At 40.6% G+C, this 27768-nt stretch overlaps 1 long non-coding RNA gene across 2 annotated transcripts; it reads left to right on the top strand.

The window, feature by feature from the left end:
- Positions 1 to 1095: 1095 nt before the first annotated feature.
- Positions 1096 to 9725, top strand: LOC129174180 (uncharacterized). 2 transcript variants are annotated; one of them, XR_008567379.1, is made up of 3 exons: positions 1096 to 1154; positions 7890 to 8067; positions 8849 to 9725. It is a non-coding gene; the product is annotated as an uncharacterized LOC129174180 (long non-coding RNA). The 2 variants fall into 2 exon arrangements; XR_008567378.1 differs by having other exon boundaries at positions 1113 to 1154; positions 7887 to 8067.
- Positions 9726 to 27768: the final 18043 nt, after the last annotated feature.

The following is a 27768-nucleotide window of genomic DNA, read 5'->3' as shown; positions in this document are numbered from 1 at the left end:
AAGTGAAAAGATGTGATTAAAAACCACGCAGAGCGACATATTTATTTGTGCTTGTCATTCTTTGTTAGCGAGCAGGTTACTGCCGGGCTCTCCTGGCAAGCCTCCACAGATAGCGCGATTTAGAATTTGACAACGCCAAAGACTTTCAAATTGATAATGCCGTATTATACATTTCTGTGTCTCTTAAAAGCAAAGTAAAGACGTTTTAAATATTCAAAATGTTTGCCATATGCACCGGAGAAATATAGTAACACTGAGCAATGTCATTCTTCTGCAAAGTGTGCTCAGGGGAAGCAGAGCCTCACCTGTCATGATGAAAAATACTAAATGAATAACATCAAATAAATATTTGTCCATTGAACTGCATTATACATATATTTTCTGCATGAATCCAATCGTTTTTTGTTTTTAACATTTTCTTAAGTAACAATCGCTGAATTTGCAGAGTTTCTCAAATACAGGGAAGAAACCTAAGGTGAGGCCACCGTGAGCGTGGTTTCCCGGTTTAGTGCGCGAGCCCCACCTACCATTTGAGTGCACACTGAGTTGGATTATGGCGTCTGCCAGTTGCTGTTTGTCAGCATATCGCCAATAATATAAATGTTGCAGAAACATTTCTTACACAGCATGAAATCAAATGCATTCAATGTAGTTTTGTGCTTTTCTGAATGAATGCATGAATTTGACAGCCAAGATGAAGGATTATATACCCCAAATCACAATGAGGTGATCAGACTTTTACAACAAAATATCAGAACGTTTCCTGGAAAGGTTGCATCTATTTTATATACAAATAAAAAAGGTAAGAGCACAAATGTTTTTTGGTTTATAAAATTTAAAAAAAAGTGTCTAATTTAGGGATGTGTCATGTTCTGTGTTTGTTTGCACTCTGCTGCCGCCTCTGTTTTGTCCTTGCAGTGTCATGGCTGCACTGATGAGTAATCAGGGACACCTGTGATCAATCTTCAGCTTCCCATATATACCTCTGCCTGGCCACTACCTAGTTGCCAGTTATTCCCTTGCCAACCCTGCTTCCTGTTCCTCATTCCTTGGCTCCCGACTGGTCCCCTTAGCTCGTGTATTTTCCTGCCATTGTGATTTTGCTACTGCCACTTACCTGTTCTGCACTTTTTTCTTGCAGCTCCTTTCGTTCAGTGAGTACCTTTTTCCTGCCTTGCAGTGTTTTTTGTTCTTTGTAATTTTTGGCTCTAGCCCTGTGTTCCTTAGTTATCTTTTGGTAGTTATTTTTGTCATTATTACTTTGTGTAATAAATTGTATTTTTTTACTGGCGCTGTGTCTGTCTGCATAACGGGTTCCAACCTTTTGGCGTAAGCCACTCCATGACAGGATGCTCTGATCAGGGTTTTAGTGAAAGTGAAATCGGCCAATATTGATACTGATACCAACAAAGTGTACATTTTTATACAGTATTGACAAAAAGTGTTTGTATGTTTTTCACACTTAAATGTCTCAGCTCATCAAACAAATTTAAAGGTTAATCAATGACAACACAACTGAACACAAAAATGCAGTTTTTAAATAAAACTTTTTTTATTATTAAGGGAGAAAAAAAATCCAAACCTACATGGCCCTGTGTGGAAAAAGTGATTGCCCCCTAAACCTAATAACTGGTTGGGCCACCCTTAGCAGCAACAACTGCAATGAAGTGTTGGCGATAACTTGCAATTCATTTTGGACCACTCATCTTTGCAGAATTGTTATAATTCAGCCACAATGGAGGGTTTTCCACCATGACCCGCCTTATTTAAGGTCATGCCACAGCATCCCCATAGGATTCAGGTCAAGACTTTGACAAGGCCACTCCAAAATCTTCATTTTGTTTTTCTTCAGCCATTCAGAGGTGGACTTGCTGGTGTGTTTTGGATCATTGTCCTGCTGCAGAACCCAAGTTGGTTTCAGCTTGAGGTCACAAACAGATGGCCGGACATTCTCCTTCAGGATTTTTTGGTAGACAGCAGAATTCATGGTTGTATTTATCACAGCAAGTCTTCCAGGTCCTGAAGCAGCAAGACAGCCCCAGACCATCACACTACCACCACCATATTTTACTGTTGGATGATGTTCTTTTTCTCAAATGCAGCGTTACTTTTACGCCAGATGTAATGGGACACACACCTTCCAACTTTGTCTCATCAGATCATAGTATTTTCCCAAAGGTCTTGGGGATCATCAAGATGTTTTCTGGCAAAATTGAGACGAGCCTTAATGTTCTTTTTGTTCAGTGGTGGTTTTCGTCTTGGAACTCTGCCATGCAGGCTGTTTTTGCACAGTGTCTTTTTTATGAGGGAGTCATGAACTCTGACCTTAAATGAGGCAAGTGAGGCCTGCAGTTCTTTGGATGTTGGTGCGGGGTCTTTTGTGACCTCTTGGATGAGTCGTCACTGCGCTCTTGGGGTAGTTTTGGTTGGCCGGCCACTCCTGGTAAGGTTCACCACTGTTCCATGTTTTTGCCATTTGTGGATAATGGCTCTCACTGTGGTTCGCTGAAGTCCCAAAGCTTTGGAAATGGCTTTATAACCTTTTCCAGACTGGTAGATCTCAATTAATCTCAGTTAAGATATGTTTGTTTGTTATGTTATTATTTTTTATTTTTCATAATAACAGGTGAGGCTCTGCCTTGAAATGTGGAGTGCATCATGCTGTACTTTTATGGAACAGAGGTGTTGCGCTAATTTGGTTGTTTGTCAAATTGTCAAAAACAGTCACACATTTGCAGAGGAAGTCAGTCAGTTAATATCCAGATCTCAGGCCAGGTTTACCCAGGTACATAATATATAATGCAACTTTTTCATGTCGTTATGTCATCAATATACATATTATATCTCAAACAGCATTTTTCAGTGTGATCATCAGTTTCTCTGTGACTGGTGTAATTTACTGCCTTTTATACTGTAGTGAAGCTTGTCAGTTCCATTTTGAACATAATTGATCAAATATGTTTATGTGGCACATAAAGATAATTCATGTTGACATCAAACATTTCAGACAATAGGTGAGGCAGATGCTTTCTTGCAAGACGAATAAGAGATGTCCTGAAATGGACTAATCACATTCAGCGCGGCAAATGACCCAGAATGGATATTGTTCTTTGATCGTTGTGAACTTAAAGTAAGGATCAATAACACTTTCTGCCATATTGATGGATGCTTATTGGAAGAAAATCAGGTTATCTTGACAAAAGTCGAACGCGGAACGAGACATCAAGTGACGAAAGAGGAGTTTGCAGAGAAGTTCTCATCTTTCATGTCTGAGAGGTCCGCCTACATTTTACGCAATACTTCCAAGAGTCTGCTTAAAAACATCTGTTTAATGATATCATATTCTAAGCACAACTATAAATATGTGTACTTCATGAAGTGCCCTATTCTCCATGTGTAGCCTTGTTAACATCTCACATGGCCCTTCTTTGCAAACGTGTAACGTCTCTGATGTTTGAGCGGTGCAACATGATGGATGTGCACTCTTTCACATGTGCACTCTTTCTGCTGAATGTGGGGAGGGGGGTTGCTGCAGGGTTAGAGGGTCCCTCTGTGCCTGACATAAATCTCAATGTAAGTCACTGCCACCTCAATCTCAACTGGTTGGCTCCAGCTTTAAAGTGGCTCCACTTTACATACAAGCACTGGCAATCCCAGCACTCATTTTTCTTCATTTGCTCTTTGTCTATTTGTTTTCTTAACATTGTTAACGTTGGACTTGTGGGTGTGGCTTCCTGCTTTACTGTCAGTTGGAGGATGGCAGGGTTTGGTGTCACCTGATAATATGATTGGCTATTGTTTCATTTAGCAGCTGTGTAGCTTCATGCTAAAATGCAGATGTAAAGTGTACAATAAGGGGTGTAACGGTGCATGTTTTTGTAATCTCATTTTTTTGGTAGGGAACCTTCAGTATGGTACAGTGTTCCCACACCGTACACATTAAGCGAGGGACAGGCGGTATTTATGGCATTATGCGTCTACTCGGTAGTGCAGCCCAGACTTTGGTCATGGCTAGCATAGTGTCACGGATAAGCCAGAGCTTAAAAACCCTCTTCTGTCGTAATGTCCTGTTTGGGAACACTTGCTTTCCCTGCATAAAATGCAAAACGAACAAAGACACGGTGTTAGGACTAGGGGTGTCCCGATATATCGGTCTGATATCAGGAACAAAAACAAAAAACAATATTGGATTGTATTAGCCTGCATCTAAAATCTCCAATATTGGCACTGCAGTCCATTCCAGACTGTGCACCAGCACTCCGATTTAGGAGCAGCCCTTCTACTCATGAAGAACCCACATGATAAGAAAAGCGTGTGCTAGCGTGTTTAGCAAGGAGTACAAACGATGTCAGCAGTGTGGCTGTGTTTTTCCTTAAAGTACAAAAATGACGTTGCAGCTGAGTGCAAACCCTGCAAGCCAAAGTTTCCCATGGTGGCACAGAACGGGGGAAGTTTAATATGACCAACTTCATCGCACATTTGAAGAATTTTCACAACACCACATTCCTGAAACATCAATTGTGTCACGTTCTGGCTTATGACAATGCTTCCACAAACAAAGGACAGTGGACCCGAACTAAATAGCGAAGTGACTCAAACAAGAAACAGGTAAAGAAAGTGAAACAGAAAACAAGGCAGGAAATGATTACAAAACAAAAATCTAACCACAGGAACTAAGGCATAAAAGGGAATATAAACAAACAGTCATGTTGGATAACTCACAGATCGTGACACATTGCTGTTTGATACATTTGCAAAGCGTGAGAAACTCCCACAGGAAGGTAGAGTCAATGTACACAATGTACTTTTAAACTTGCGACACACGCACTCCTCCTCTGCCTTGCCCTTGCGACCTGGCTGCGTGCAAGGTTTCCTGCGTGCACACAGAAAATAATTTGCATTCCAATTTTCTTCCTACAGACTTTGCATGCTGTCTGCAGGTTTGGAAATCCGTGCGCGCAATGTGCATGTCTCTTACGATTTTCCCCATTTTTGCATGTAGCCACACATACATACATACGTAGGGATGTAACGCCCCCTTAAGTGTGTAAGATGCTCCAATAAACAATAGAAGATGCTAACCTCCTACAGAATAAATGAATCTTCAGTTCAAGGAGTAGGACCAGTAGCCAGGAAAATAGACGGTGGCAGGGATATGGTTTAACAATGATACAAAGACTCTACAGCCGAACGGCGCCAGGACGCGTGTGTCACTTGAGTCACCTAATAATTTCTTGTGTCCAACCTAGTAGATATACAGGTATGGATAAAGTGTATTGTGAGGGTTTTACAGCCTCAAAACATATATAATAATTGTAAACAAGTAAAGCTGGCTACTTTGTGGATTTCACTTATTACGAGATTTCACTATCCCCGCGATAAACGAGGGAACACTGTACACCCTGTAGGGTTGTTGTACTGTCACACAACAAACATGGCCTCTGCAGTCACCGCTTCAATCGCTAAATCAGAAAATGTGGCGTGATAAGCTGAAACAAAGAGGATGATGATGTCTGCAAGAGAGCAAGCGACTTCCGCTAAGGCTTCACACAACGAGCTCGTCGCCTCTGTCGCCGTCCTTCTCGCAGCCAAATGTGACTGAAATGGCGTATGCGTGAGTCAAGTGCTGCGACAAGTGCTTCCTCAAGTCTTGTGCTTTCTGGCGATGTCAGTGTTGCGTTTTGTCAGATGCCCATTCATGTAGATGTTTGTACCTTTCAGCTAGCTCCCTTTCCCTGTTTCAGCAGTGCTGTTTTAAATTCTGTTTGTGAACTTAACGATGATGACGGGTTGTTGTTTAATGGAGCCCAGAGCCCCAATTAAGCACAATAAAGCTTGGAGTTTATCTGTTGCGCTTAGATATGCTCCAGATGTAGACACCTTCAAATCCAAGTTTATAGCATTTGTCTTTTGAAGTGCCTAAGGTTTCAACTTTGCAACTTTTAAAAGCCCTATACTTAAGATGTTGCCTTTTATGAGAATAATTTTATGTATGTCTTCGATTTGTAATTATGTTTTAGATTTTAGTGTGTTATTGTGTTTTTCAGCAGAAAATGTGCTGTCTAAATGAAGTGGCCTTTCCTTGACTTCCTAAAGGAAACAACATGAAAATGTTTAGCAAACACAACCCCCTCATGGCACGGCTAAACATGACTGAAATAGAATCAGTGGCGGCGTGCATGGCTATCACGCACGTTGCAAAGCGATAACACAACAATTGTGATAAGATCTCATCTGTTTTTGTTGTTCAGAGTAGCACAATTGTGTTTATTTATGAATAAATACATGTCTTTATCTCGGTAATGTGGCTTCACAATGCTCACTTTAATGTGCTTGCACGTGCACACACACAGGCATGTGAGGGTGATGTTTGTGTAAAGACACGGACATGTCTCAGTAATTACAGGAGTTGGTGACAGTGATCCATTAGCCGTCGGAGGCGGGCGGCGAGCAGTAATGGTGGCCAGCACCCAACACCTCATACAAATAGAGTGCTGTGTGTATATATATATATGTATATATATATATATATATATATATATATATATATATATATATATATATATATATATATATATATACACACTTTATGTACAAAAAAAGACAACCTTTTATTATGCTCCCACACACACACGCAGATTCATGTTAAAGACGTACATAACTCATGTCACATCTGGACACCGACACATGTTATTATGGCGCTGCTAGCATCCCAATCTGAGCTGCTAGCACTTTCTCACACTCGCGTTATGATGATGCATCACCTGCATGACATGATGTAATTTGCACCTCTCTCTTTCTCTGTATGACAATCATGTCTGTGCTCAACAAGCTTATTCTCCGCAGAACTCGCCTCCACTCTGAGAAATGCATGGAAAAACATGAATAAACTCAATTTTTACTGTTTACAAGAATTTGAAAACCCTAATCTAAACCAACTCTCACCCTGAACATTCTTCTACTGTTGAAAAGAATGCGGCAATAAGCTTGTTTAGTGCAAAGAAAATACACACAAAAATATAATTTTATTTGCTCCTATTTTCATGAGCTGAACTCAATAATCGAAACCTTTTCCTATGTATACAAAAGGCCTATCTTTGTCAAATATTGTTCACAAATCTGTCTAAATCTGTGTTAGTGAGAATTCATAATTCCATCCATCCATTTTCTATGCCGCTTCTCCTTATTAGGGTCGCGGGGGTATGCTGGAGCCTATCCCAGCTGACTTCGGGCGACAGGCGGGGTACACCCTGGACTGGTCGCCAGCCAATCGCAGGGCACATATAGAAAAACAACCATTCACACTCACAATTTAGAGTCGCCGATTAATTTTGGAATGTGGGAGGAAACCTGGCGAAAACCCACGCACGCATGGGGAGAACATGCAAACTCCACACAGAAATGCCCAACAGAGATTCGAACCCAGGTCTTCCCGATCTCCTGACTGCAACTCTGTGGCCAACATGCTAACAACTAGACCACCGTGCGGCGAATTCATAATTCAGGATTCATAATTCATCTACCTCACAGGAGGGACCATTTGCCTCAAATACCATAGTGCAGAGGTCACCAAGCCGTCGATCTTGAGCTACTGGTCGATCTTTGGGACTTTGCCGGTCGGTCACGAGAATATTAGAAAAAAAAAAACTAGAAAAAATAAAAGATGTAAACAACAAGGCCATATGTGGACAGCACACCACATTATCAAAGTTCATTCAACTTTTGGAATCTATAACGTTGTCCCATCAATTTTTTTAATTTTTTTTTTACAATTACTCTCTATTTGCTTTCAGCACACTATTACTATAATACCATTACTATTATTATTGTATTTCTAATGAGTTAATCGTTATAGTCCATCAATCATGCATGTGTCATTCCTATAGTAGATCCTGAGCCAACTGAAGTCAGCCTTCTGCTACAACACACAGCCCTCCAGGACCATTCCAAAGCTGCAATCCCAGTATGGAAAAGTCTAATGCAGCAAAATGCCATCCTGCACTTTCTTACAAAAGAATCTGAGTGAGAACATCAACGACAGGAGGAGAGCGAGGCCAAAACTGGAAGGTTTTTAAACTTTGAAATAATGCTTGATAAGGTTTATACATTTGTTGATGTTCATAAAATTTGTTATATTGTATTTCAGATGTAGATTTGATACATTTTCTATTTTTCATAAATGTTGTTACAATGCTGGTTTGTAAGCTATTATTTATTAGAGTTGTTTGTTGTTTTGCAAGAAATGTCACAGTTTATAAAAATATGTGCCTTTTAAAAAACGATTTTTAAAAGTTTTTAAATAATGTAGAAATGTATGCACCTTACTTTATGGTGGGAAACATTTATTACGAACAATTTAATTGTCTCGTTTGCCTACGGCACAGCCAGCAAGCGGTGGAGGGTGATAATGTAATGAGAATCAAGTGGCGTCCCATTTCTTAGTGGCTTCTTACCCTTGGCCCTAGGTTTTAAGGGGTAGGGGAAGGGGTAAGACAAGGCATAAGATGAAGGGGAAGGGCTAAGGGGTGGATCTGGGATTCAGCCTAAGTGTAAGTATGCAAGTCTGCAAATTGAGACAGTATATGCCATGCTAGCTTAGTTTACGCGCTAAAATACACTATTTAATTGTCAGTGTTTGTTCAATGGCGATCTTTAAAAAAAAATACCAGCCATTAAGTGGATGATGTTTCAGGTGTCATAATTCTTGGTTAAATAACTTGTTTTAAGCGAGAGCCACTAAAAACAAAGTTTGGCATTCATTGTGGTGACATTTATGTCCAAACTTCATGCAAATTGGGGAAAAGTAAGCCCACTTGCATTCCTCACACATTCCTTGCTTTATTTTTAGGGACAGCTGTTTGAAATTTCCTCTTGGGCTCTCGCTGCTGGCACTGGTCCAGGCTGAGCCCTGGCTTGGCGCAATGCTGCCAAAATGTGACGTGTGTGGACCCTTCGAGGCCAAACATGACGACGGAGAGCGGCCTGTCAGATCAACACAGTGGACCACATTACTACCACTGTGTGTGTGTGTGTCTTTTTTTTTTGCTCATCAGGTGATGTTGCACACACACTTGTGTAAAACTACCACAAAGCACTACGCTGTGAAAAAAAAAAAAAATCAAGAAAACTGAATCTTTATGCTTTTTAAAAAACTACAACAAATGAAGAGTGATAGTGTTCTGACTAAGCGGTCACAGGGAGTGTGAGAAGAGACCTGTGTACATGTGTGTGCGTGTGGGAAAGAGTGATAAGATAAGAGATGGTGATTTAAGGGGGAGTGCATGCATGTGATGAGAAAAAGTGCATGTGTGTGAGATGGTGTTTTCTGGGAATAACTTTAAAAAATAAATTTAAAAAATCCCCGGGGGCTAATCAAATCCAGCTGTACGTCAAAAATGGGCTGCGGGACAGACTTTGAACACCTCTGCCATACAGAATACATATGTAGCATATGAGCATATTTTTTCAAAATGGTTCATTTGTTTTCTTTGCTGATTGGTTGGCTCTCCATTATAACTAGCCCAATGATGTACATTAGTGTACTTAGACAATTTATTAGGTGCTCCAGAAAAATTAAATACTGTTGAAGGAAAACTCAGAATAAACCAGAACATCTGATAAACAAACGATAAAGTTGCATGACTGGGCGACATGTATCACGGTTTTCCTGTCAGAAGACTGTTGCTTGATTCCCATTTGCAACAAAAGATCAAAAAGTTTGCATTTTCACAGTTGAACTCGTGTTTTTGCCTTTGTTTCAAGTAGAAAACAACATTCATTCAAGCGTTAAATGACAAAGACAAAACAATGACAAAGTAGTTTAGCTTGTATATGAGCCCCGCCTTCTTCCTTTCATGTCCACAGCCAAACAGCTTGCACCACTTGTAGCTTTGCAGTACAGGCATCACTTGCCACTTCGCGCTTCAAATTTTGCGGTTTCACTCTGTTTTTGAAATATATTAATAAATCATGCTTTTTCATGATTGAATACGGCCTATTAGTCAAACAGTATGCATATTGAGGCAAATGTTACATACTTTTTGCCTAAATTAAGCATTTTCAAGCATAAAAATGGGTAATGAACTGAAGTATAAATATTAGGCATTCAAAAGATGTATTCAAAGATGTTAATGAAATGTAGTGCTTTACACTGGTCACTAGGTGTCAGTAATGTTACTTTAATGTTTCATTTAAATTTCAGTGAGACACACAACAGTTTTTTATTGCAGGTTTGAATTATCTCACAACAGGCACAATAATCCCCTAATAAAAACAGTGGCTACTTTTGCGGCCGTTACCCACGCAGAGCTGAAATTCAACTCTGAACCCCCGACCTCACTTCTTGTCTGCCCTTCTTTCAGGTCACCTAGGGAACACATACTTTACTATATACGGATAGTACTGTTGTTATGTCTACTATATTGGGTAATACAAGTGTAAAGGTGACTATAGTGGTGTTAATTCATGTCTAGAGGGTGTGTAATGTTAAAAAAAAACATTAAGAAGGCCATAAACGGTTTTTCTATGCTCCAACTCCAAAAATATTCCATTTATTAATAAGTAATCCTATTTCATGAAAATTCACTTATCACAGTGGGGACTGGAACCAATTAACCGCGATAAAAGGAGGATTACTGTATTGTTTATTATTGTTGTTTTTAGCCTGTTGCCTCTTCTTCCAAGAGTTTTTTTTAAAGATTATGTTTTATAAACCTTGCAAGCTCTCACTACTTCAAGGTGTCCTTAGCACCACACGTTGGCAGCACATATGTGTCCATAGTGTTCCTTAGACAAATGCAATCATGATATGGACTGCTGTGTATAAAACACTTTGTTGAAGATGCTCTTTTTGCATGCTTCTCATGCTCGTATTTCAAATATCCATGCTGCAAGAGCGCAAGCCTCCCAGCACCAATAAGCTTTCTCGCATAGTGTTATGGTTGTTTACATTCGCCATAATGAATGTTGCTAATCAAGAGCAACTGACGTCCTAAATGACTAAAAACATCTACTTGGCCACTGACATGTTCAATTTTCCACCCGCCTCAGCTCATTCTTATTCTGAGGGTGATGCACGGTGTCATGGAGCAGCGATTTCAATCCCGTGCGGGACGGGGAAAAAGAAGACGGAGGAGAAGGGGGGTGAGAGGTGTGAAAGCTTCCAGCCGCTCTTCTGTCTGATGGACCCTGATGGCTGCACAGTCCATGGCTCAGTCAGCCGTGAAGAAGATGATTGGTTCCTTTGCCCAAACTTAACAAAACACCACGGTGCAGAAACAAGTCAATCTTTTCATTATTTACATATTAGCGGAGGGGTGTCCAAATGTTTTCCACCCAGAGCAGCATACTGATCAAAGTCAAAGAACGTGGGGGCCATCTTGACATTTTTTCATTTTTGAAGAAAGGCGAAAAACAATCCATATGAAAGATGATAAATGATACATTACATGTATATACTGTAAAACTATAAACTTCATGTTTATAGGTGGCAAAACATATTAGTATTCTCGCCTCGCTGCTCTTTTTTAAATGATTTTTTGTAGTTTTCTTGTTAACTGTCTTTTAGAATATACTGCGGGGCCAATAAAAAACAAACTGCGGGCAGCAAATGCTCCCAGGTTGCACTTTGGACACCTTGTCCTCGAATTACTTCTACATGGTCAGCACTGATTCAAATATCACTTTATGTACTCTGTAAGTTTACTCTTCTTTACAGCCTGCATGTCAGCTTTGTGCAGTGGCGGGCAGTGCATTTTGTACCTCGGCCTTCAGTAGTTCAGTGGTAAAGGGGACCTATTATACTAGTTTTTGGGTCTTTGTATTGAGTTCTGGACTCCTATAGAGCAGCAACACACGATAACCAGCTCAGAAAGCTTTCTAGATCTTCCAGACTCTGCACCTCTTCCTGCAGTGTTTTCTGCCTCCCGCCCAAACGGTCTGTCTAATTTACTCCACCCCCAGCCCTCCTCCAGGTACTCCTCCCGCCGAGCCCAGTCCAATGTGATTGGTCACACTCCGAAGTGCTCCCGAGGACTTCCGGACAGCTACTGAACCCCTTTTGTCCGATTACTTACACAAAATTGACATAGTTAGGACAGTGATATTTGTTATTTACAGCTTCCTTTGCTGATTCTTCAACACGACCAAGTAACGTTGGAAAGGCAGATAGTCCAGCTTCGTATTGGCCCATGTTCACGAAACAGTCCCGTGTGCTGTTGACAGATGAGCATATTTTTTTTTTGCTGGCCGGGAGTCAGCAACTCCAACCACTTCTGCCTGATGCTTGCCTCTTTAGGCACAACTGAACAAACATTTCCTGGAAGCACGGCAAACAGAGCAGAGTGAAGCAGAGTGGGAGGAAGGCAGGCCTACAGTGTTTGCCTGGGCATGCCCATATAAGGAAGTCCGGGTTGCATTTATGTCAGTGGAACGTCCTGATTTGCTGTAGACCATTGTCTGCTGTGTCACCGCTAGTTTGCTTACTTGCTAGCTTGTAATTGAATCTTCAGTGCGAAGCAATGTTTTAATAAGGATACAGAAGTGAAATACACTTGACTTAATAATTTGTTGTGCCCAAACTGTAGGTTGATCATTAAAATTCAAACGAAGGTTTGAACTTTTTTGAGTGTGTTGAAACAAGAGCCTGTCTAAGAAAAGTATGTAAAGTTTATGGTGAGATGTTTTACAGCCTTAAAACATATATAATAATTGTAAAGAAATTAAGTTGGGTACTTTGCGAATTTCACTTATTACGGGCTATTTCCAAAACCTACCCCCCGCGAAAAACGAGGGAGCGTGGCATTACAGAATTGGATATAAATACAGTTAATACTAAAGTAATAAACCATTTAACTCTTTATCTTCCAATATATCGTCTCTAAACAACTCTAAACTTCAAACCCCTATGCTACAACATCATCTGGAGCAGTTAAAGTCAATATTCATCAAATAACATGACGACAACAACAACAAAAAGTATATTACACTCACAAGCACTGGCCTGGAAGGCTTCCAGTGGAAGTGGCGATCAAACCCTTTCCCAGGCTGACTTGTACAGGTATATAAAATATACGTATATATAAACTCACTTATTTGTTCATATAACTCACATAGAATGATGGACAACAAGTCTGTTTGGCAACGCGAAAAATGGACAAAAGGAAGGCTTACTCTAACAGCCTAACTGGCCTGGCAGAGCTACAAGACATGCAGCACGGACACTAGCTCGCAGGAATAGCCGAGTGCCATCCAGTTGCAACATGTGAGCTTAAGAAGATGATTCAGATGAAAAAGAAAAGCTGCGGCACGTTGCCAGAATCTACACAAGAGACACAAGGTCAGTAAAAGGGGCAAAGAACAAGGAAGGAGAACCAAAAAACAAAACTGCAGAGCGTGACAGTCTGTCTCCTTTCTTTGTGTCGGCACAGGATCAATTAACTCATTGACTGCCAGCCATGTTCAGAGCAGAGAGCTCCATACTGCCAGAGTCTTTGGGCATTTTTGCTGAACTTTCAAAACCCACAGAATATTGAGTTTTAGGACTACATACAGCAGAAAAAAAAGTTTGTTTCTAGCCTTTTTGGGTCTTTAGATATTGGCTGTAGAACATAGGGTACCATACTTTCAGCAAAAACACCTGATTTTGACCAAAAAAAACTGAGAAAACAAGCTTTTTCTGCAGAGAAGCAAATTCAAGCAGAGTGACTGTGGAGTCTGCCGGATGTGGGGATGAATCCCTGCTGCTGACCGATCCAGACGACAGCCACTCGTCAGAAGAATCAGGGTCGGGTTCTGAGTCACCCGACTCTGAACTGCTTCTGGTGTCAGGCTCCGCTCAGCAACGCTAACCACTAGCTTGTTGCTTTGGCTGCCATTGTCAACTGCATTTGTGTCTACGTCACCTGCATCACCCATGTCACCTCGATCTTTCGCGATCGCGTCACTACTAAAGGCAGATCCACTGCCAGACAAGCTCCGTGACAGTGTTAGCTGCCTGTATTTTTTGTCTCCGCTCGATTTCTGCATGTGTTTCGCCTTTTTCCTCTCTCAACCCACAATCCGTCTTCTTCATAGACAATCTGTCGCTGCTGGTTGGAGGAAAAGAGAACTGTTGCCCCCTACTGGGACAGAAATACATTGCCTCCAAGTCAGAAATCCACACACACGAATAAGACTGATCTGTAGCTCCCACGAAAAAAAACAAATGATGTCAATAAACGTCTTTGGCAGTTAACGTTACTTTTTGAAAAGACGTCAATAGAAATCTTTGGCAGTGAAAGAGTCAAGCACTGCCCTATTAATGTGATGATGTGTACAAGTGTACTGGTAGCTTTGAGTGTTAGGCATAGGCTTTCAGGCACCGACAAATCAGGACAAAAAAATGCTAACGTTACTCTTGGTTACATTGATTTGGCAACACATAGAAGCTGAAATCTGAACAAAAAAAAATCTAACATACACTACTGGAAGCAATGCAGTCAAGTAACATGCTACAAAGTGAAGATAATAGACTGTTGGGAATAATTTAATACAATTCATGGAACAAATACCACAATTTAAGTTGTAAATCTAAGCCAGTGCTTTTGATAGTGTTTAGGCCAGCAGAAAATGCCTTGCTGGCCCTGACTGCACACCAATGGCTTTGTGTTACTGGTGAAAAACCATATTGTTATTAGTGTTATTACTTATCAATGTTTCATTTAATTTCACTTTTAGAATGTGCTGTCAGCCTATTAAAAAAAACAAGCTATGAGCCTCTGATGACCCCGGGGCTGCACTTTGGACACCCCTGTATTAATATGTGCATTTTGATAGGTACTATAGCTGTGATCAATGGCTCCAATCTTTGCATCGCCAATAATGATGGTTTAGCTTATAACATACATTAAATACACATAGTTTTGCAGTAATAAGGGATGACTGATTATGCAATACATGATCTGTAATAATTTGATTAAGCTGTAAAGGCAGTTTCAAGCGGATTTTGGCTTGTACTCAGGGGTGCCGCTAGGAATACTGTGCCCAAAGAAAAAAAAACATATCACATTGGCGCCCCCCTTTTCATTTTTAACATTTACCGATTTTTTTGGGGCCTCTGTCAGCCCGGGTCCCTTGGAATTGTCCTAACTTTCCCCCCTATATGTAGCCCCGCTTGTACTTGTAGGCTATTCTGAATTTAGTTAACCAATTTGCTGCCTAAAAGGATTGTAGTAGAAATGAAATGCAACCATGAAGAAATTAAATAAGAGAACTAGAGAAAAAGCTCTTTGTGTGTTTTTTTTTTTTTTTTTTTTTTTTTTTTTTTTAAATTGTACATAATAAATCTTTGCCCTGCGATTGGCTGGCGACCAGTCCAGTGTGTACCCCGCCTTTTGCCCAAAGTCAGCTGGGATAGGCGCCAGCATACCCACGAACCTAGTGAGGATAAGCGGCATAGAAAAAGAATGGATGGATCATAAATCTTCGTGCCACTTCCTTTGTCCAAGTACATACTGTACATGACCTCCTTGTGACAAGTCACTTTCACACCTGTTGCTAAATACCACGTGTCACCTGCGTGCCACTCATACATACTGGTGTCATACAAGTGCTCCGGGTAAAAAAAAAAAAAAAAAAAACCCAACAGGCATCGGTAATTGTAGTGGTCACAGGTGAAAGAATATATTTGAGTGATGATTGCGGTGTTGGTGTAAAATGTGATGCAGAGTCGCATGTCAAGGTGTGACACTGTGTGCTGCTGCCATCCATCAAATGAGCTGAGGCCGTGCATGCATGTTGGCCAATGCGACCATCTTGGACAGCATGTGCACGTTTCCTCTTGATCGCTTCATGCTTTAACATCTGCATGCAACTTTTGCCATCAGCGCTATGTACGAGGAGGACAAGGAGCCTATGGATACGTGGAATCATTTTTGTAGGCCTAATGCCAAAAAACATATTTTAAATTTTTGTATGAGTTTCAGCCATTCTTCCATACGCAAACATAGGTTTCTGTCATTAAAGCGGTCCTATCCTGCTCATTTCAGAGGTTTGGGGCACTATCGCAAGTTTCTTTTATTAAAAAAAACCACTCCATACAGCTCAAGTTGTGTACCAGGTAAATCTGCATTCTTCTCCTCTTGGCCTACATGCTTGGATTCTGCCGCCTTCCACGCCTAATCAGCTGTGATTTTGGTCAGATTGTTTACAGGCCAATTAAATGACAGCGAATTGCATGGCGAGTCTCGTGAAACATCACAAAATTAGGTACACCTGCACATACCTGACTTCTATAGAGGCCTTGATGTTGCTGGTAACGAGTCTAAATATAATACTTGGATGATATCACTGCTGACCAGGTTCAGCTGCATATGGATTACAACTTTGATAGCAGGTACATAGAGATGACAATCTACAGTCCTCCATGACCTGTCTGGACATCAAGACCCAGACTCAAATCTGTCATGTGGTGGGTTCAACTGTTTTATGAGCCCGTCTGACCTGCTTGCATCCAGTTATCCTTTTTCTACCATAAGGAGAAACTAAAAGATGGCAGCCTGAGTACCTCTACCATGGAAATTATTTTTTAGTTTGTAAATTTACAGGATTATAGAAAAACTACAAAATTCTTTAAACAGTGGTGTCCAAACTTTTTCTGCATACAGAAGAAAATGAGGATAAAGGGGGCATTTTGATACATTTTGTACAGTACAGATGCTGAAAGTATAGATTGTGTACTTGTGTATTACATAAGTGATTATGCCTAACAGCTGGCCTGGGAATGCCTCGATGTCCTACCTTTGGAACTCGAATAGGTGGCCAGGGAGCAAGAAGTCAGGACTTCCCGACGGAGATTGCTGCCCCCGTGACCCGGACCCGGATAAGTGGAAGAAAATGGATTGATGGATGGATGCTAAAAGTAAACCAATGAACACTAGTCAAATTTTTTTTTCCACACACTTCCTCATGCTACTGAATTAAAGTGTCCAAACTTTTGACTGGTAGTGTTGGTCGATATATGCTAAGCTATCTGAAGAAAACATCGACAGTATTTGTGTTATAGTCGACAAAGCAAAGTAATTCATTCAATTTTCAGAATACAGAAGGTGCTCGGCCTACGTACGAGTTCCGTTCCTACGACGTAGATGTAAGCGGACTTATACCTCAAATATACCTAAATAAACACCTACTGTAAGTCACTCACACTGTACACAGAACACATGAAGGACATATAAACTACAGTAATACAAAGATTAAATGAAAGAATGAAATTAAACCGTAACAAACAGAGATAAAAACAGAGATAACTCCTTACCTTCATCCTTGTAATTGTCTTGCACCCTGGTAGGGGCATTGCAAGGGAGGGAGAAACAGGATTATTGAGAGAAGGAAGTCTTGATAATGAGACCACTACACTGCTTAGTTATTTCATAGGAGCAGATCTGTCACATAGTAGCTTTGCGGCATTGTGTGGCCACTCCAAGGACACAGAGAGCAGGACCAAGTGCAGGTAAAATGTCTATTTTATGAATAAAGATTGCTGCCCTGCAGCGGCAGGATACCAACAAAAGCATACATACTGTATGACAATGCTCATCAAGGGGAGAAACGCGCACCTGAATACAATACCCAAAGGCAAATTAGAGGCAGGTGCGTGTAACTACAAATGTAAAGCCCGGAGCAAACTGAATGGAACAAAACAGGAAGTGACTACAAAATAAGGGCATGGAAACAGGAACTGAGGCACAAAAGGGAAAAGAAACCAAACATACCATTTTTAGCCTCCATGATGGTTACAGCATTTGTGGACCAGGCATGCAGTCAATTTTTGTTACTCCAATTTTTTAGCATTTTACGATGTCTTAATTTCACTTAATTTTTTCACTTTCCTTTTCTTTGACAGACTACCATCAAGTCAGGCTCACGCTTGGGAGCTATGAAGAAGAGGAAAAAGTTAACTTAAAAAGAACGACAGTGACATCGTCCTTCCTCAGTGTTGTGACGTGTGACTACATATTCTTCCGCCGCAGGCATGTAACTAGTTTTTTTCCTTTTAGTAGAGTATTAATCATTTATGGGAGTGTGAACGTAACACAAAACATTGTAATACAAACAATCGGAACACGATCGTATGGCTAGGGCCACACTGGACAGCCATGTCTCAAAGCATGGGCCGAGGAAGAACCCATTCAATTTTATCGTTTTTTTTTTTGCATAGTCTTGGAAAGACCATCTCCATAGTTTGATGAATTGAGATTTATTCACTTTTTTTTACCTGTTAACCTGACTTCCTTGGTGGTGGTAAAGCGTGTTTGTGCTGCTGCTGCATCTCATCTCCTCACACTCAATAATACATATGTTGCTCTTCATTATCACACAACCTTGACAACTATGCAGTGACTCCCGCCTCAGCTTTGGAATCATTCCTAAGAAAGCTTTCCATTTGTTATCGCGCTGCTGGAGCCACAAACACACGGCAGCATGATAACATTAATAACATCTTCCAATCCGTGGTCTTCGCCGCCTCTCTCTCACTTTTCTCTTTGGGCATCCTTCTCTGTCACGCTGCCGACAATAAATCGATTGTGTATCATTGAGGGAGACGTCTGTGGGAAAGTGAGGAAATAAGAGACCTCAGGGTTGAGAGAGGAGAGAGGCCGACATGCTGCATCCTCCAATGAAGTGTCTGTGTGTGTCTACTTCAATAACACAAGCTCAAAATTCTACTGCTGTGTGTGTACTTGTGTGTGTGTGTGTGTGTGTGTGTGAGAGACACTCTTTGTGTTGCAATGTGAGTCTAAGCTGTCAGACTGAGAGTTGAGTTGAAAATGCTACTCTGCGTGAGTGTTTGGGTCCAGAAGTTTAGAGGGGACAGATGTTTAAAAGAGCCGTGAGAGGACAGGAGAGCAAAGTGAGGACATCACTTGTTGGATGTCTTCATTTCGTTTCTGTTACTGCGTCTCCTTGACGGACGACGAGCTTCATTCATAATGTATGGCAGAGGCGAGTGTCTGTATAAAACATTTTGCCATCAAATTCCAGACAGCAAAGTGTCTGGCAAGGGGGCCCACTAGCACCCCCCAACAAGCTACTAACACACACAAACACATGCACAACTATTCAAATATTGATCAGGAGGTTTCCTCCTCACTCAAAAGTATGTACTTGTAGTTCAGTGCCACTGAACTACACTAATACAACTACTGAATGTATACATGAGTTGTTTACTGTGTGGCTTCTTTCAAGCTAATCTCTTTCTTTTTAAGACGACTATATTTATTAATAAGAAATATCCTGCATCCTACAAAGTCAAAGTTTTCAAACGTGGCGCAATTTGGAGTTCATCCAAAATGAAAAACATCTCTCAAAACCCGTCCTGTGTCTCAAATGGATTACTTCCATCAGTACACTCCTTTAAGTGTACTGCGTACACTGTGTAGTGTGTGAATTTTGACAGTGTATTGCTGTCCCAAATCCATACTTCTTCTTTTCTCCTTTTTATGGTGAATTGCACTCAACGCAGCGTTATCGCCAACATTTGGATCATGCCATAATATATCTGACAGCTTTATTTTCCCACTTCTCCATTATACAATCATTTAAAATGGATTTGTTATTACTCTTATTTGCATTTTTCAAATGAAACTAACTGCTTCATTAGCAGGACCTTGGAGAGTTGAACTAATCTAATTAATGTATTTCTTGTGTAAAAAAACAACAAAAAATCCATCCATGCAATGGATGAGCAATGTCAGTGGTTTCCTATCAGTCTAATTGGCATGTACATAAAGCCAAGAAGCCAACCTTTGACCCCATAGTGTACATATGGCGCCTTGTGCTTTCTGTCAGCGTATGCTCATTTTCTAATGTGAACACAAACGAGCCACCCTCCTCGGCGGACCTCATCTGTCTCGGGGAGTTCGACACAAAATTAGGGCCGTGCGCTGCTCCTTGTTGCCACGGCAACATGCTCAGAACTCTCCAGGCTTTATTTACCGCAGACCCCAACTGTAAGCCCTGTCACCTGCCTGCTGTGTCGACGACTGCACCGCTGGAAAAAAAAACATCCAAACTCCCCACCCCCGTCGCCGATCCTGCGCTCTGCAGCATGGCAGCCGTTACCATGGCGATATCGATAGTTATCTTTACCCAACCAACAGGTGAGCACGTCAATATAAATGTGTTGTGTCAATAAAACCCAAGAAGTGGATAAATGTATAGAATGATTTAGGCCTGTCACGATAATCACTAAACTACACGATAAAAAAATCTCAATAATTTTGCCGGCCTCTATATATTGACGTGAGTTTGAGTTTGAGCATCGTCATTTTGTGACATGAAAGTTTGTGACAGAGACAATTAAATAAATTAAATAACAAAACGGTGGAACTTACGTTTTGGCTGCCGTGATTCCCGCATAGCCGTACAACACCTCATTGTGCACCAAACGCATTTTGCTGCATCCAAAACATGTACTTTAACCAAACTCTGACAAAACACTACACCTCATTAAACGTAAACAGCGTATTACACACACAACATTGCTAAAAGTGAATCAAGGAAGTGTACGTGCAAATGAGCTGACGTCGGCATTGACACACAATGTGAACTTCAGAGGATTTTTGGGTTATTTTTTTGTCAGTATTCAGACAATAACAAAAGTGACACTGATTCAAAATCAGAAATATGGCGTAGTGTCCATGATACGTGTTGCATTTCGGTCTTCTACTGATCTATTTTTTCTAATCAATACACTTTGGGGAACTATTTCCGCGGAAGGTGAAGTATGTCACTCTTGTGCTAACTAACAATGTACTGAAGAACACTTTGTTTCCACTGAATTGCAATTTTATTTACGGAGACTTGATATTCCATTTTATTTGTTGTTTTTATTGCTCTGTGTGGTTTTTATTGGAGTGTTTTCTTAACAGAGACAGGGATTATTTGTTATTGTTTTTTGTTATGACTGTGATTTAAGCACAATTTTTGCTAAAAGAGACCTGAGAGTCCATTTTATTAATTTTTTTTGTCTTTTCTGTTTCATTTATTATGTTGTTTGTTTAATTTATTTTATTTAAAATATTTTGACATTCCAATAACAATGTTAAATACTCTTGAGTTTACTGCTTTTGATACAGCTATACAGATCACCTTGGGCCCCACCCCTCCCGGGCAGCTGTTGTCACCACATCTCTAGAACCTTCACTAACCCAACAAGAGCTTTACATAACTCCAACTCTGAAGGTTTGCAAATGTCTTGCTTCTTCTTGTTCAATACTACAAGTGTAATATTCACTGCTAGTGGGTTGTCTATGCAACAGTCTGCATCTACTGTAGTATGCAATTCACGATTTGATGCAAGAAAACTTAACAAATGTGCTCAAGGCCATCTTTTTTACACACTCACTCACATTTTAATTGTAAAATTCCAGAATTCCACTTATGAAAGACTGAAAAAAAATGACTTAACATTAACTTTTAAATCTGCCAGTACGAAAATAAAGTTGAAATGGAATCATTATGTGGAAAAATAATTTGTTTGAATTTTTGTCATCACAAAAATATTTTTTCTCTTTTGTAATTCCCACAGACTGCCTGCAATGATACTAAGCGACATGTCATTGAACACAGTGTTGCTCACCTCCTTCACTGGGACATGGAGAGGTAAAGTTACGAGAAGACAGGGCTGCTGCTGACTCATCTGTTGTTAAATCTGGTAAATGGGGAAGGGACAACTGATTTAATAATACATTCCAAACATTTACCTGTGCTGATTACATGTTGGTTAAAATGGAGTGAGATGAAAGCTACAACAAGATGCTAACACTCCGCTAGTTCATTTCATTGTGGACATTAAGCTAACAGGTTCATTTCTACGACACACAGACTGGTGAGGCTACAAAAAAAACAGGTCACATATTGACACCCTTTTCATTTGCCTCTCTTCTCTCACCTCTCTCTCTTTCCTTTTTTCACTCCTAGACATTATTTTACTAGGCACTAGCAACATTGTTTCACTCTGCTCTGCTGCAACTGCCGACTGACAGGCAAGAAGCTGCAGCTTCAAAGCACGGTCAAGGCAGTAGTGGACCAAACCATTTCATGTAGCTATGGGGGGTGCTCAGTCAATATGGAAGTTTACTTTTGATCACTGTGGATATTTAACTGTACCTACCAAATACAACAGATTGTTTTAATTATTTTCTGATTATATTTTTAAAAAATCACAACCAGAAAGCAAAATTATTACATATTTACTGAGGCCCCTGTCAATCATGGGCTCTTGGAATTGTCCTAACTTTTCCCCTCTTTACAGCGCCCCTGAGTACAGGTTGTCCCTAAAGTGTGGACATATAATATACACCTATGCGGCACTTTAAATTAAAAAAAAAGCTGAATTTAATTAATAATGTCTTAATAAATAATACATACAGTATATAATTAATCCATGAAATAATTATTTTTTAAACTATTACAATTGAAGATTTTTTTAAATAAAAAAATGCATTAAATATAAATATTATAAATAATAATAAACATTAAAATTAATACATTCAATTAAATAAATTCATTTTTACTAGACTGGTTATTTAAAGTACATACATTAAATAATAAATACAAACATGAAAATAAATAAAAAATTCAATATAAATTTTTAATTAAATAGTATAATGCGTCTTCACAGAAGTACAGATGACATCTCAAGAAGCCTTTCCCTCGATAAATAGTATAATGTCTAATGTACAATAATGTATAATTAGAAAATATATGCATTTTTTCCGATGTGTCCAGACTTCAGAGACGTAGTACAAGCACAATAATAAACATATTGCAAGATGAATTAACCTCTCGTAGTGTCATTCGAAAGAGAGCATTATTATATTGGTAAAAGCAGAATTGGTATAATAATATTGGCTGTTACCTAATGAAGTGGCCATGTAATATTTCTAGGGTATGACACATACAGTCTGACTCCAAGTGTTATGTAATATTTGTTATGATGGCACACACACACGCAAAAAGCAAACATTAGCAGACAAAGACACTATCATGGTGAAAACACACTCAGAAATGAATGCTGTCATAACAAAAACAAGTAAATAAAACATGTGACTGAGCCTCTTACTTAAAATGACATCTCAATGACAAAGTGTCCATCATGGCGGTGCAGCAGACAAAGCAAAATGTCAACAGAGACTGCTTTAAAAGAGGGAGCTGTGCTCCTCCAGGGATCTAAATCCAATAATAAAGGAGCTCCTGTGAGTCCTGCACTAAAATGTGGTGGACTTGAAATGCCAAGCAAATGTCAAAGGTAACACACAAACTACACACAACACTCCTTCTTTTTTATGAGCTAGCACTGTCAATCAGTGGAATAATACATGATTGCTACCAAATGTCATATCCATAGATAGTCTGTGTTTTATCCTATGAAGTTGCAGCCTCTCTAGACTGTAATTCATGTGAATGATGGACCCTCAAACGTTCTATGTTGACAAGCTACATAAGTGATAAGTGACCTGCTGAATAAACGCGCCACATTAAACTGTACTCAACATGTAGCTCACGTTATTAATAAGCTGGCCGGCCACGGAAATCTTGATGGAAGTTTTCATTAAATTTCATTATCCCGTGGAATTAAAATCCCATCTCATAAATTAAACAAAAAAGCCTGTGAGATTTGGCTGATTTCCCTGGCGGGGTGAAGATCTTTTCAGCGCATAATTACCTCTTTCAGGAGGATTAGCGACAATAAAAAAATTAAATAGAGCCTCTGCACAAAGGGATAGCAATGACGTTACAGTTTGTTTTTACACTTCATGCTGTCATCCACTTTGACCTGTCACTCAATACGTATGAAGTTCATTCATTCATTTCTATGCTTCTTGTCCTCGCTAGGGACACAGGGCTATGCTGGAGCCTATCCCAGCTGACTTTGGGCGAGAGGCGGGGTACACCCCGGACTGGTCGCCAGCCAATCACAGGGAACATATAGACAAACAACCATTCACACTTACATTCATACCTATGGACAATTTGGAGTCTCCGATTAACCACACAGTGTCACATCCAGAAGTTCTCCGACGACACAGCCATCGTTGGTTGTGTTTCAGAGGGGAATGATCTGGAATACAGGACGGTCATCAGGGACTTTGTCAGCTGGAGTGAGCTTAACCAGCTGCAGCTCAACACCAGCAAGACAAAGGAGATGATCATTAACTTCCAGAGGAAAACATCTCACTTTACACCGGTGAACATCCAGGGAGCGGACATAGAGTTGGTAGACAGCTACAAATTCCTGGGTGTTCACCTTAACAACAAGCTGGACTGGTCCGTCAACACCCACGCCCTCTACAAGAAGGGCCAGAGTCGCCTTCACCTGCTGAGGAGACTGAGGTCCTTTGGTGTGTGCAGGACTCTTTTACGGACCTTTTATGACTCTGTGGTGGCCTCAGCCATCTTCTATGCTGTGGGCTGCTGGAGAGGGGGCAGCACGGACAGGGACAGGAGCAGGATAAATAGACTGATCAGGCGAGCTAGCTCTGTCCTGGACGGTCCTCTGGACTCCGTGGAGGAAGTGGGGGAGAGAAGGATGTTGGCTAAGCTGACATCCATCATGAACAACACCTCTCACCCGCTACATGACACTGTTGTTTCCCTGAGCAGCTCCTTCAGCACCAGACTGTTACACCCACGGTGTAAGAAGGAGAGGTTCCGCAGGTCCTTCATACCGACCGCTGTCAGGCTCTACAACACCTGCACCACCTGAACCATGTTGTAGACACTATGCTTTCTTTACACTGTTCTCTTTACTTGTCTTGCTGCTGTAACAAGTAAATTTCCCCGCTGTGGGATAAATAAATAAAGTACATACAACCTAACATGCATGTTTTTGGAATGTGGGAGGAAGCCGGGGCACCCGGAGAAAACCCGTGCAGGCGAGGGGAGAACATGCAAACTTCACACAGAGATGTCCAAGGGAGAGTCAAACCCATTTCTTCCAGATCTCTTGACTGAGTGGCCAACATGCTAACCATTAGGCCACCGTGAATGAAGTTATGGCGTACAATTGTACAGTGCGAGAACGCAAGGTCCACAAAGGCATTCGTAACCCGTCTGTTCCGCCCATGCACCCGGGGCTCAAATCAGGGTCCACAGATGAGAGCTGACCACCGCCAGCCAATGAACCAAAAGCCCGAGCTGTCAGCTCGTTGTCCAGCACACAGCACAGCTCTGTTAAGGCACCAGGGAGTGAGGTTTACTTGCACAGCCATCCCTGCTGGCATGTTACATATGCTTGGAGGAGAAGCTGCTAATCCAAGCATCTTTGACACGGACAGCAGCTAACATTGTAATCCTGTTACATGCTGCATAATCCTACTTTACCTTTCCCCCGTCACATGTGTTAGCTAGCTTGTATCTAACAACATGACTAGGAGAAAGAGGCCAAATATGTCGACAGTGGGAGACGCTGAAAACACAAGAGCATCTGGCTTCTAAAGCTTTGCATGACTTCTAAGTCTCATGTTGCACTTTGATTGGCTGTGCTCCCTCTCATGCACATGGGAGGTTGGGAGAAGGGGAACAAGCTGGAGTACACCTTCAATGAAGCCTGCAGCATGTCATGTCATCATTTACAAGGACACCAAACTGCTAGCAAAAATCTTCAAGCTCTTGCACTTGAACACAAGGTAAACTATATTGTTAGCAACTAGCATCCGTGTTTTACCTGCACATTCTAATAACATCCATCACAATTGGGCCAGTGCATGACTAAATTCAGGCTTAACTGTGCAAGAGAGTTTTTTAATACATGTATTACAAAAATCATTTATAGATGTCTCACAACAAATAAATGGTAATCTGATGTTTCTGGCATCATACACAGTTTTGCTGACAAAAAAAACAATATTTGTTCCAATAATATATGACAGGAGGGCAACCAGGCAACAATAATTTGTTGTCATTGCTTTATTCGCCTCTATAAAGAGACGTTAATGGAGGCAAAGCCTCCATGTATAAAACATCGCTGTATAATCTTATTTTGCTGCACTCGCTTGGTGTTATTAACCATTAACTGCACATGGGGTCATTGTTCAACTTCATTGAATGCAAATGTACCAAAAAGTCATCCACTGGAGTCATGTAGGCTTTTATTAACATTAACATTCTATTCCTCTCTTAAAGCCAAATGCTAAGGCTCTGTAATGTATGCTGCTCACTCTGCAGGTGTTCTTTTTTTGGCTAATTTTAGCCTCATGGTGGATGCATCAGTGGACTCTTTGGGAAGAGGAAGTGAGGTCCCGCGGGACCATCTGTCTCCGAGACGGACTAGAAGATGGCGTAATGGCGAGCCGCTTCTTAGATCAGGGCCAATTTTTTAGTCTTTCTGACCTTTTTAATAGCTTGCATCGACACAAGGAAAGAGTTGACCCTCGTCATGACAATGCTGTTAGTGAGAGCAGGATGCGTGTAATTAGTGTCTCGTCTTGGCTGCATGTGCTGATTGGCTGATGAAAAATGGGAACAAAAGTGGGGTTTGAAAAATTAGGTTCCTGTCCATGAAAATGACCTCTCTGTTCACATAAAAATACATTCAAGATTCAAGAGTTTTTATTGTCATATGCACAGTAAAACAGGTAGTTATACTATGCAATGAAATCCACGGTGCTTACCAATGCAACAGGTGGCGCTACAACCTTTCACTATTGCTACTTACACTATTACACTATTTACACCATTGCTACATCACAATACATCTCATTTTGCTGTTTTCTTGCTCTGTGCTAAAATTCCGAGCGCATTCATGTTTCCACCTTCCATGGTGAGTTTTATGTTAGCCTTTGCCGTGCCTGCTTACGTCGATGCTATGCCAACATTGAAGCAGCAAACAAATTATAATTTATACGACGAATACAGTGGCCAACTCAAATATCCAGCTAACATAAGGCTGTGTACTTTTTCATAGACAAACAACCTGAGGTTAACGCTAGCTTTAGCGAGGAAGTTGACCAGACCCAGTGTTAAGTGTTACTCCATTCACCGTATTTGTTAGATATTCTGCACACAGGTTAGTAGGAACTCCATAACATGGTTAAGTAAAGTAATTCAGAAAAAGTTCATATAATTTCAAAAAATCATGGAGACCCTACCTCTGAAATGAATCTGAATCAAGAAACGTGAGGAATCGCTGAAATTCGAAAGACGCCCAAACCTATTCATATATTGCCTTGTGCATGTGTTTCTGCTCTCCTCGTCTCTCGCCTCCAAACAGGGAGGAAGAGAGTTCACTCTGTGCAGTGGTTCAGCACCTAGACGCTTCATAGAATGGTGGGGGGCATGTACACAGCAAAAGAGTAGACACTCATGAGACGCAACGGAAGGTAACATAGTAGAAGTGGTATTCATAATGAGCAAGGTGAGCCCATCAACACGAACGAGCCAGTATGCCAAATTTGTATGAAAGTTGTGCCAACATAAAAGGGAACAATATGAACATGCCCCCCTCAAGCATATCCACCCAACCCAGTTTTCCTATCTGGGGCAAAAAACTACACACTGACAGTCAACACTCACTTGATCGACAAAGTGAATGTAAAGGGAACAGCGTAAAATGCTGCTCTTTAATAGAGTTGAAAAGCCAGCATTTCAAGAAATGCGCCAACACATTTGATAAACAGTACAAATTGCATATGAGAAATTACATGTCAAAACGACAATTCCACAACTGTACTGAGTGAAAAATTACATATTAAAGGATATATTGCATTATTATTATATATTAGGGAT

This window comes from Dunckerocampus dactyliophorus, chromosome 2, assembly GCF_027744805.1.
Source record: "Dunckerocampus dactyliophorus isolate RoL2022-P2 chromosome 2, RoL_Ddac_1.1, whole genome shotgun sequence".
Taxonomy (NCBI): Eukaryota; Metazoa; Chordata; class Actinopteri; order Syngnathiformes; family Syngnathidae; genus Dunckerocampus; species Dunckerocampus dactyliophorus.
Note: the sequence above shows the minus strand (reverse complement) of the source record. Positions and strands in the feature narration are given on the sequence as shown.